The following is an 11,548-nucleotide window of genomic DNA, read 5'->3' as shown; positions in this document are numbered from 1 at the left end:
GCTCGTTCAGAGATTTTTAAAACCGCTTTTAATAGTACTCTGTCACTACCATGCTGAGTCAAAATTTTGTAAACAGTCGAGAACCTTGGTACGAGCTCGAAAAAATCGTTCACTGCAATGAATAGCTTTGTATTTTTCAGGGAGCGAATGTGAGAAAGCATTTGACTAGATCACCGCGGGTCTTGGGTTCAAATCCAATCTGGGGCACGGATTTTTCCGAGTTCCCAATGGCTTCTACTAACATTTCATTTCATATATTTGTCAGGGAAGATCTGCTTTCCTAAGAGCAATAAAATAAGATATTTGTTAAAAATTATTTCTTACAGTTGGTTATCCAGTGTTTTGAATTAGAGTATTTACCAGCTACCAGATCAAAAAGATCATACGTGATCTTAATGTTGAGAAAGCAAAACGCAATTCGGATACTAGTCAGAGTAACGATTTTAAGATAGTACACTTTGCAGAAAAGTGAAGAGAAATGTTCAGAGTCAACAAAACAACGCAATGTAGTTACAAGTGATACATACTTTTTTGGAGTTGGTTAAGAAAGTGACAGTCAAAGGCTTATGTGGACCCTACTGAAAAATAATGTGGAATACACGGTTCGCAAACATAATAGGTAGAACTTATTTACAGAATACAAATAAGGCATGCTTACAAATACTAAAAGTAGACAAAATGTTCACAATTCTTTCATTTCTAAGTTAAGCTCAAAACTGATAATACATTTAAAAACAGGTACTTTATTTGTAATAATGGCAACTTCTTTTTCAAAAGAGTCGTCGGGCTGAACATTTTAATTGGAAATACTATTCTGACAAGCCTCCCTTTATTTCCACTGCATATTCAGTATTACTTTCTATTCAATTCTATTACAAAAACTAGTCGTTTTGCTTTTTGTTACATTTTTTTCCCTCTCCCTACCTAAACACCTTGAGATTTCTTTGGAGATGTCAAGGACTCCCTCTATTATGCATTTCCGGTCTTCTTCATTTCAGTTTTGGGAATACCAGGAAAGAAAATTGTCGGGATGCCAAAAAAAGAGCTAGCTCTTTAATTTGCTTATTTTGAAGGAGGTGGTTTCGTCCCCTGTCAGCATAACGGCCAGCATGTCGTCTGCATCGCCATCACAAGGCCAAGGGGTGTCACCAAACGAAGTGACCTCTGGTGATCGGTTTAGAAATCTTTCGACCCTGACGTCGTATGTCTTTCTTGCCCCAACGTCTGTCATTGATGGACGTGCTTTTTTTTGTTGTTGAGAAGCTCTTGCCACCCATCGTGGTACAGAGTATCTATGGGTGTTCGAGTTCCTAGGGCGAGGCCTGTAGTTGTCCTGTAGTCACACCCCTCCAGCTCCATAATAAGGAATGTAATTGCCTCCTCTGTGAGAACATTGTTTATATAACTGCAGAAAAGAGAAAGATCTATCAAGACAAAAGTAATATGTAATATGTTGACACACTTTGGTTAATTCTTCTTGAAATATATTTTTGTTGTTTTGCTTTTCTTTGTCTTCTGCTGTTTTGCTTTTAAGTATCTTCCGTGGAACCAATCTGTGGGTCTACCTGTTGTTGTAATCTACATAAATCATTAGACTGAATACTTACTAGTATCCTTCAATGCCGAAAGGGTTCATGCACGGGGTCAAATCAAAAAACGTCCTAGGAGGCAACCCATGGAAATTAAACGACATTTACTTGACTTGTGTTGAAATTCAAACTTTAGCGCACATACCAAAATTTTGAACTTGCCAGCCGGAGCCTGACGGGGGATTTGGAAAATGCAATAGGCTTCTTTCGCGAGTTGTCCCTATAAACCCATCTTTGCCATGCATACTATGTGGAAAGACACAGCTGGACAGTTCTGATTGATAGAGGAATTCTCTTTACAAATTATATGGTGTGGTATGGTCTGACCTGCTATAGTTCTGACTATCAGTAAACGCCCTTATTTTTCATGATATAACCGCTAATATATTTTAGCAAAGAAATAAAATTATACCCAGGCTTTAGCGTTGTTGGCTTCGTGAACATCTTGGTCAGTTCTTCTCTCACACTTTCTCTAAAGCTGTAATGTAAAGTAAATGAAGACAAATGCTCCGTTTGAATTTCTGCGGGTAAAACTCAGAGTTCTCTAATTTTTTCAAGGGTTATTTTTCATTAATATAAAAGTAAATAAAGTAATTATTTAACTTCCTGTAAATGGCTGAAATCTATAGTAATGATACAGTCACTTCTACACATCATTTATTTGAAGGAGCAACCTTCCTAGAGGCGTACATGTATGGTGTAAGTTGGTGGCAAAGCTATACCTTCCAATACAGAAGGTACTTACTTCCAAATTCTATCATTTGATACTTTCGAAACACCTTCAGAGACAAATTCAGGAAAACCTGATGCCTTTGATACTGCGCCTTTGCTCTTGCAATTGATCTAAAAAGGAACAAATCGGTTTAAGAAATGTACGTCTAAGCTGAGTTTATTAACTTTTGTTGTGTAGTTGTTGCCCATCAATTAAAGCAAGAAAGACAAGCCGTAGTTATCTTATGTTACGATTCCAAAACAGAACTCTAATTGTTCTCGCCAACAACTATAAAACTGAAAAATATATTGACTCCTTCTCCCCCAGCGTTTGAAATCTGGGTTCCTGGTTCTACTCCAAAATGTTCATGTTGCCAAGAGGTGTGTCAAGGCCTTCTGTGGGTAGATAAATTCCGCCAAATTAGAACTTTCCCCCATCCCTGAGTTAACACACAACACACTACCCTATTTTGTGTACATTAGCATCCTGGTGCATTTGCCTTGCCAATTGATAACAATGTTAAACACACTACCTCTGTCGGGCCTATAGTTTATTTGTGTCCCTCGTAGCATCATTTACACAGCCGCGCTCCTCAGACATGATGCTACTCGGGACACAAATATATGCCCTCCAAAGTATATGCCCTCCAAAAGTCATGTGATTGACCTTTAGAGTATTGTATAATTTTTGCGTTATATAAGTTAACTTATTATTATTATTATTATTATAAGTAGTAGTAGTATGAATACACAGGTGATTATACAAAATCGCGAGCTCTCATTGGCTCGCTATCTCGGATCATGAGCCGATAATCACCTCGACGGACAAAATGGCTGCCAGTAGTTGTTTTGCCACTGTAAGTGAAGATGATTTTGCATTGAATTTTTTTTTTTTCTCTTTTTTTGAAACAATCACCTGTGTATTTATACTCAGGCTCAGTGATTATCGGTGAATATTCACCTCGACGAATATTCACCGATAATCACTTCGCCTTCTGCAAATAATTGTTAATTATTTAATATTATTATTATTATTATTATTATTATTATTATTACAGTCGAACCTCCATTATCCAGATTTCTCTATGATCCAGACTTTTTCTCTGGTCCCAATTTTGTCATGAATATTTATCAGTCATGATCTAGATCCGAAGCCATATTCTTTTTCAAACTACAGCGTTGAAAAGAGAAGTAAGGGCCAGTTTGTTTCGCTTTCAAAAAGAAAAATAAAGCAGCGCTTGCACACGTGGTAGCTAATGCAGAACTTTCGAATGAGTTCTGATTGGCTTAGAGTTGCTTTGTTGCTAAGTGAAATTTCACGCTCTATTGGCTCCTTTGGCAAACAAGCTACATACGTCACGAACGTTTATTCACGATCATCATGTCCTTGAAGGGTAAGCGCTCTGTTCTTTAAATAAAAGATAAACAGGATATAATTTTGCAATTAGAGAAAGAAGAAAAAGGAACCAATTTGTCAGTTGAATATGGTGTTAGTAAATGGCAGATATCTGATATCCGCAAGAGCAAGGAAAACATCATGATGTTTGCCGACACGTGTACAAGTATTCACAACGGACAGTGAAGATGTAGACCATATTGTTTTCCAAACAATTTGCAAATGTTTTGTTTCACGATTAAATGTTGTCTTGTCCCAACGAGTCCGGATAATCATGGTTCGACTGTATAATCATTATCACCATTATTATTATTATTAGTAGTATCATCATTATTATTATTATTATTTGTAGTTATGCACCTTAGAATTTTTGCTATGTCTGCAAGGGTCTGCCGCATCAATTTAGCCTAAATAGTATTAAGTTGAAAAAAGAGAAAAATTCATCGTTACTTTTGGTGTGAACTGCATTGTGACATGTTTCTATACTTTGTTTGTCAAAGTTTCATTTGTCTCTCCTGGTTTTATCAAGACAGGTGTTGAGTCCGCATCCCTTAGGAACGTTTGCCTGAACCTCTTCCTGAGAGAAAAGAGGAGGGTGCTACATGACTTATTTCTTACTTTGCTTCGTTGTACGGCAAAATACTTACGCTTTTTCCTCCTTGGTCAATTCCTGTTTCCTTTTCTTTTTAGTCACTTCCCTCTCCTTAGGTCTTCCGTTTTCTACCTGAAGAATAATTTAAGTCTCATGAATATATGGTCTCCGTTTCCCGAGACAACCCTGTTACAATTCACAGGTCCGGCCTTCAAACAGATTGAGACGTATCGATGAGTAGCCTAATATTCCATGTACCCAATACCATATAACTGGGTCTCAAGACACTTCATCTGTCTCGCTTGTGTTTGTAACCGTCTCAGCCCTTATCCAACAGAAAAGAATGGGACTCAATCTCGAATTTATTATATATTATTAAAAATGTCAAACACCTTTAGGACACGAAATGAAAAGGTTTCTAACTCTTTCAGTATATTTGCTGCAATCCATTTCCTTATGGCTGGCATATCTTCCTAAAAGATAAAATTTTCATGCTATTTTACCCTTATTGCATCGACAACAATTTCCACACTAAAGACTGCATCACAGAATGTTGGACCATCGTGGATTTGAGCTTACACTGTTTCGTTTCCACTTTCATTCCTAGTCCGAATTCTTCGCTGCTTAGTTCATTGAGTAATAAGAAACCAATTATCCTTAAAGAGTCCTCCCTAATAGGACAAGTCATCACACTACAATTAACAAAAAACACTTACCACAGTGAAGCCAACTGTTAAGCCCTTTACTCTGTATATGGCATAAACAATTTGTGAAGTGAAATTAATGACATTAAATTCAGTGCGACTCTTCTGTACAAACAGTAAATATAGACAAAGAATAAATGCAACATACCATTTCAGCGAACACTCCACAGTCGTTCCCATACGTTTGCCTGGATGTATTCTGAAAGAGGTAATTAATTTTAGTTTTATGTATTTTGAATGGCCTGATTATAACTTGTTCTGTAACTGATTCTGGCGATCTATAAAAAAGAATATTTTGAGCAAATTACCTCATCCCAACAGTCTCCTCCCACTGCTTTCCATGCCAAAGGGTTGATGTGTGCTTTTCTACCCTTTGCTAACATCCAGAAGATATGTCTGGTGGAAAATAGGAGTTTCGGCATTTTTAGGGAACAAAATTTTGCACCGCAAGAAATTCATAATTACCCTTAAAAAAGGAAACCACTAATTTTCCGCAGCAGGTAGTGACACGGAGCTTTCACATGTTTGATCTCTCTGATGAGGTCTAATCTGGTATTCTTCACACTGGAAACAAGCTTCTTATCTTTGGTATGTGGGTTATGTGCATTAAAAAGTGCTGCTAACATCTGTAACATGTTAACACTAACATCCTCGAGATGTAAGAATTCAATCTTTTCTATCTACATAGGATAGGCTATATATCGATGTACTCATTTTTGATAAGCCTTGCTTTTAAAAGTGCAAATTTCTACTTAAATTTCCTGGTAGGAGTGTCTAGATGTTAGCTACAGGCAGGTGCGATGTTAACAGCAAAAAAATGAGTGCAATGTCCTCGTTGTCCTGATAATTTTGGTTCCTGTACACAGAGTCATACCAGTATAGGATCCCTTCTTCTTTTCTACAGAAAGAGAAAAACTGATTAATCTAGAAATTTCAGTAAACGTAGGTCACATAGAAATTTGGTTGAGCAGATTGCAAAGATTGCAATACACTTGAATGAGGGTTCAGCGATAAACCAATGCAGTCACTATTTGATTCACGCAAGTTTCCATTACACGGGAGATCTTCATTTTCAATGTTTAAAACAAAGCGTCCCTGGGAGCACCACATTCGCGCATTCCAATTGAAAAAAATGTAATCTTTCATTGTTTACTATTCTCAGGTAATGGAAAGTGTAAGATTCTTTGAAAAAATTTGGAATTGCTAAATACAGGTGAAACAACAGAGACGTTGAATGTACGACGCATTCGTACATTAGTCATCTCCTCCCAGACATGGATCTGAAAACAAACCCAAGTAATTTCTTGCCATTAATCCATGTAGTTGATCAAGCAAGCACCTTAATATATACATTGGACTCACAGAAGACACGCGATCGGATGCTGATACTATTTCAACTTAGTGCAACTCGAGAATGAACTAGAAGAACAATCCACTCTTTTACAAATGGGCTTACCGGTCAAATTATACATATAAGGTAGTTATCGTGCCATGTTTTCTTATTCTGACACAAAGTTTTTGAATGCAAATGTGATAGCCAGGTCGTGACAGACTCTCACGCAAAGACCGTTTATATGTACGAACTCTCTAATTCTTCTGATTTTTGTGCAATGATATGTTTCTTACCTTTGTTTACCGGCTGTCCATGTTTCCCTCTCTATATCGTTTTCGTCGGAACTTGCGCAACAGATAAGTTGAATAACAAACCAAACTACTGCCTTAAAATTGAGCAAAACACACCTACATAGATCAACATCACACAATATGCATGTATCAATTCTATTAGAAGGTTATGTGTATTACCTCCGCCATTGTCTCCCGTTCAAACTTGTCCCGCGTCCAGTTAATAATCTGGCAAAAATTTAAATGTTCAGTAAAAATTTCCTTTCTAGCATTATGCTTTATAATTGATTTCACTTTAATTGTACATTAAAATGAATTATAGAAATCAATGGAATGACTTTCATCCAGTCGGAAGAAAATAAACTCCAAAAAAAATATATCGAAAAGTTTTTTTCATTGTACCTGCGGTTGACAAGTTTCACCACACCTTTCCGTTTATTATTTCCCTACGTTGTCAAACAAGAACAGCTCCCCTAATTACTTTATTTACCATTTGTTGAAAGGAAGTGCTCTTGCATAGATGATGCATGTACACTCATTTGAAACCGGAAATCTACGTGAATTTACTTTTAGTTAACAGCCCTTTATTATAATCGGTCACCTGAATCAAGCTGCCAGTTTCTGCACTCCCAATACTTGCGCTCGTTCAATACACTTTTGTACAGTTGCTTTGGTGAATCTTCGGCTCACCTAAAAAATCTCCCCGCTAGTACTGACCATTTTCATGGCAGGGTAAAGCATTCAATACTGATTTGACTTTCAGGGCAAGAGATAACGTCATTTTCTCCTGTTAGGGTTAATATTACATCACTGAGGCACTTCAACTGGAACGGCTGTATCTTGTAAGGTACACACCTTGTTGTTTAACTCTTCTCCAGGCTTTAGTGACTTAATATCTGAATGACAGATACCAGAAGTCAGGTTCCGAGCCATGTTGTTAGCCCTTGTTGATTCTCGGAACAATAGCTCCACCTGGAGTTTACCAAAAAAACGAGTAACTCACTAATTGTTACTTCAATTTCTAGCACTGTATTCCCGCATCTCCTCCAGAGTGGTAGCTTTTCCTCCAACCCCGGAAAGGCAAAACAAAAGCAATTTCCAGCTTATTTTCTTGCAACCAAGCAAATAAAGAAGCCTGAGCTATGAATTTTGTTGTCATAAAAGAAAACAGCTGTTTGCGAACACGAGATTTGCTTTATCATATAAAGGTTCTACTATGTGTTATTTGAATCCTCCAAAATCGAGGATTTACTAATCAAAATTGATAATATGTTTGAGCATTGTACGTACTATAATATCAAAAACGAGAGCAATTGCATGCATTGGGGTGTCCACAAGCGGGGAACACATGAAAGCACGAGGCCCAAGGCCTGCATGCAATGTACCATTTGGGAATCCATTTAGTGTTGGTCAAATTCAGTGTTTTTGTGCGACATAGGCGAGTCTAGTTCAAGGTTTCTGCTTTCCAAAACTTTCAATGAAGAAAAGGATGTGTTATCCATTCCCTTCACTAATCTACGGTTTGCACGAGCAAGAATGGTGTTACAGTTTGTGGAAAATGGCAAGACCAAAGAGCGCTCGAGATTTGCACCATTGAGCCAAGTGGACTCTACAGAGGCAAAGGCATTGGCGGGGTATGCAAGAGTTGGCTGAAAGCATAGAAAACATGAATCCCAAAAGTCTAAATTACTGGCTATCCAAATTCGTGCAGGTAGCTTGCCAATAAGTCACACGATAAATCCCTCTGGGAGGCTTCACAGTATTGCCTGTGGTTTTAAGTGTTCCCTGGTAGAGAAAAATGGCGAGGGCCTGAGGGCTTGAGTCTTGAATTATTAATGAGTTTGAGAAATAGTTGTTACCAAACGTCATACCCGTGCAGTGCGGACACTTGAAAGACTCTGGAGAATGAACATCAAATTTTGGGCCTGCCAGGTGATACTTTTTGGGACATCCATCATATTGTGTTTGACATTCCATTGTAGCCATTCTGTGGAAGGAAATATTACGAAACAGATTTCTGACAGATACCTTTGATACACAGAATTCCCTTTAGTGGGTCTCAGTTAAGGGACATATTAAGTCTGAGGTATCTACTCACCCATCTTTTGTAGCTTCTTCCCCAAAAACACTAAGCTTTCCAGAAATGTATCCTTCATCGTTTTTGGCCTAAAGAGACATGGGATCAAATAACATGACATGACATGTCACGTGGCACATGTTATCCGAAATTCACAGCTAATGCGTTAAATAAATCTAGGCTTTAAGATCCAAAGATTTGTTTGCTTACCAAGTGTGTAGGAACGCTCTTTGCCTGTTTTCTCAGACCGCTTTGTTCCATGAGATCATCACTTGACTATAAACTCCCTGAAAAGGGAAATTAATGAATACAGAGTGATCTTCTTGCCGTGAGGATTGAAGAAGCGAGTAAGGATAAAACTATAAGTATAACTATAAGTCCATTACCGTGACGTTCTCCTTGTTTCTAGGTACTGGAGGGAGCAACCAAAAACCAGATCTTCTGCGCAAATTATAGTCTCCATGATCCGTTGACTGAGTGGAATCCTCATTGCTTACCTACGGATAAGAATAATGTGGTACAGGACGCATGTCACATTCTGGGATTATTCATTTTCCTATATATGAATAAGACCGACCTATTTGTATTTTGAATAAGTTATCATGCTTCCATTACTATTTGCCTCTTTTAGCTTTCGCTCATTTTTCAATTTTCTGACCGTCTTTTTAGTACCATTGCTTCCTTCAGTGTTTTTACCTAAAATATAAATAATTATAATAGTGATAATGGTGGTGAACTAAACAGTACTTTTGTTGTAAGAGTTGTGAAGAACTGAGAAATGTGTCAAATGTCAATGGCTCCCTTGAGGCGCCCTAGGATCAAAAATTTTAAACAAACTTGTAAAAACCTGCTTAAACTAATGTCATTTCTCTGCCTTTAACGTAAACCATATAATATAATATGACCTCTTACTAAAAATGTGTCAGTCATACCTTCAATTGCTGCAACTTCACGACTCGGCTCCAGGCTCACGTAATGAGTATTGGAAATATAGCCGAGCAGAAGGGGATCACCGTCCGTATTCCCAGTCTCAATGACAATGTGATCACCATTATCCCTGGGGCTCAAAACTATCCAAATATATCTCTGAAGTACATTTGCAAGAGCCAGTATGGGTAAAGGATCACCCCACGTTCCCTGTTTGCTCATTTTTTCTTAAATAACCCTGAAGGTCATTATTTTCAACGTACATTGATAGATCGTTTTGGGAGATCTGCAAATGAAGAGATTTGCTTTAGGAATACAATTATAGTTTATATGTTATCGGTAACAGTGTTGTCTTAGGAAAAAAACCTCAACTTCATCAAGAAAAATAAGATTGTTTCCTCGTTTACCAACCCACCCCAATAGTTGATGGGTTTTTCAGAGCCTCCACTGCCATAGCTCTGAGTTCGGAGTGTGTGCATGTTGTATCCTTTACACGGGTAAGTTGGTCACTGATAGCGTGGAAAAGACAATTCCCGTCTGGCAGAATTTCCATTGATCGAACCTCCAGCCCCGAATTGATTATATTTTGTAGGAGTATACATTCTTGCTGTAGAATTGGCCTCCTTTCTGCGATGGACTGCCGAATGGCCACAGCCACGTCTGATTGCTAGTACTCGTTTGAGAAATGTGTTTGCGAAGGTGTGTTCAAAAAACGAGCACATTCAATGGCCCAAAACTGACGATAATGCAGTTTTCAAAGAACTGTAAATCAAACAATACGATTGATTTAATTGCGAATAAACAAAAACTTAAGGGTTCTGTCGTCTTTCTTCCATTCAACCCTCCAATATTCGTTGTAAATCCCGCCTACATCAAGAGTAGATATCTAAGTCCTCACCAGCCGGATGTAAAGTGAAAACAATTATGCGAAAACCAATTCCCACGGAATGTCACTTGTGGATCTATTGTAACACAACGTCTAAAACTAAATACAAGACCTTGGGGTACTGGCGGTATCAAATAACAATTTCGAAAAATCGTGCACTTACCTTTGCCGTTCTTGGATGTTCTTGGACATCCTGGAGGGATGGAGGTGTCCGCCTCTTCAGATGAAGAATCCATCTCTTGCGTATCTAAGAAAGTCACGATATTGAAAACAGCTTCGAACGTCCATATATTTAACGTCGTGGAATTTGATAAGTGCAACAGTTACCTTTGTTATCCTTGTTTTCTTGGCCGGTGGAACACTGAGAACTTTCGCCATTATTTTCAACCAAAAAGGAATGGTCAACATTCTGTGAAGCTAGAGAATAGAATAAACATTAAAAATTACAGTAATTTTTGTAAGATATTTTAAACATCGACTTTGGTCATAGCAACCATAAAATGTCTTATTACACTTCCTGATAAGGAACAAATTCGAGTGCTTCTGAGTTGACAGTCTAAATGTCTTTGGTCCTGGGGCCATATCTATCAAGTCTGCTTGTAGCCTCTCAAAAGCACTGTAGCTGCGAATTGGACAGGGTGGAGGAGAAACGGTTGGAAATGAAGTATGCAGCTGACAATCGGGACACGACTTCAAAAATTGTTTAGCCAGCTGTCTGATGCTGTTACAAAAGTAACGAAGGGAAAATTGCTTTACAATACTATTCAACTCAACCACTGTGCATCCTCGTTCGGGTGAGTGATGGATGCTTTTGAGGATGTCCAATTCCTTTTCTTTGTACACTTGCTTGGCACCTCTGTTTGGAATAAGGTCACCGCCCTTGGTGTATTCTAGACAAATAATGGCGCCTTCATCGGGCATTTCGACCTCCCTGTAAATAGGTTTGCTGGAAAGCCCCTTGTACAAAAGTCTGTTACAATGTTTGGTGAAAAATTCCTCATTAAAAACTGCATTGTAGGAATTTGTGCAGATGTGCCTATGAC

This window comes from Montipora foliosa, chromosome 2 (assembly GCF_036669935.1).
Source record: "Montipora foliosa isolate CH-2021 chromosome 2, ASM3666993v2, whole genome shotgun sequence".
NCBI lineage: Eukaryota > Metazoa > Cnidaria > Anthozoa > Scleractinia > Acroporidae > Montipora > Montipora foliosa.
Note: the sequence above shows the minus strand (reverse complement) of the source record.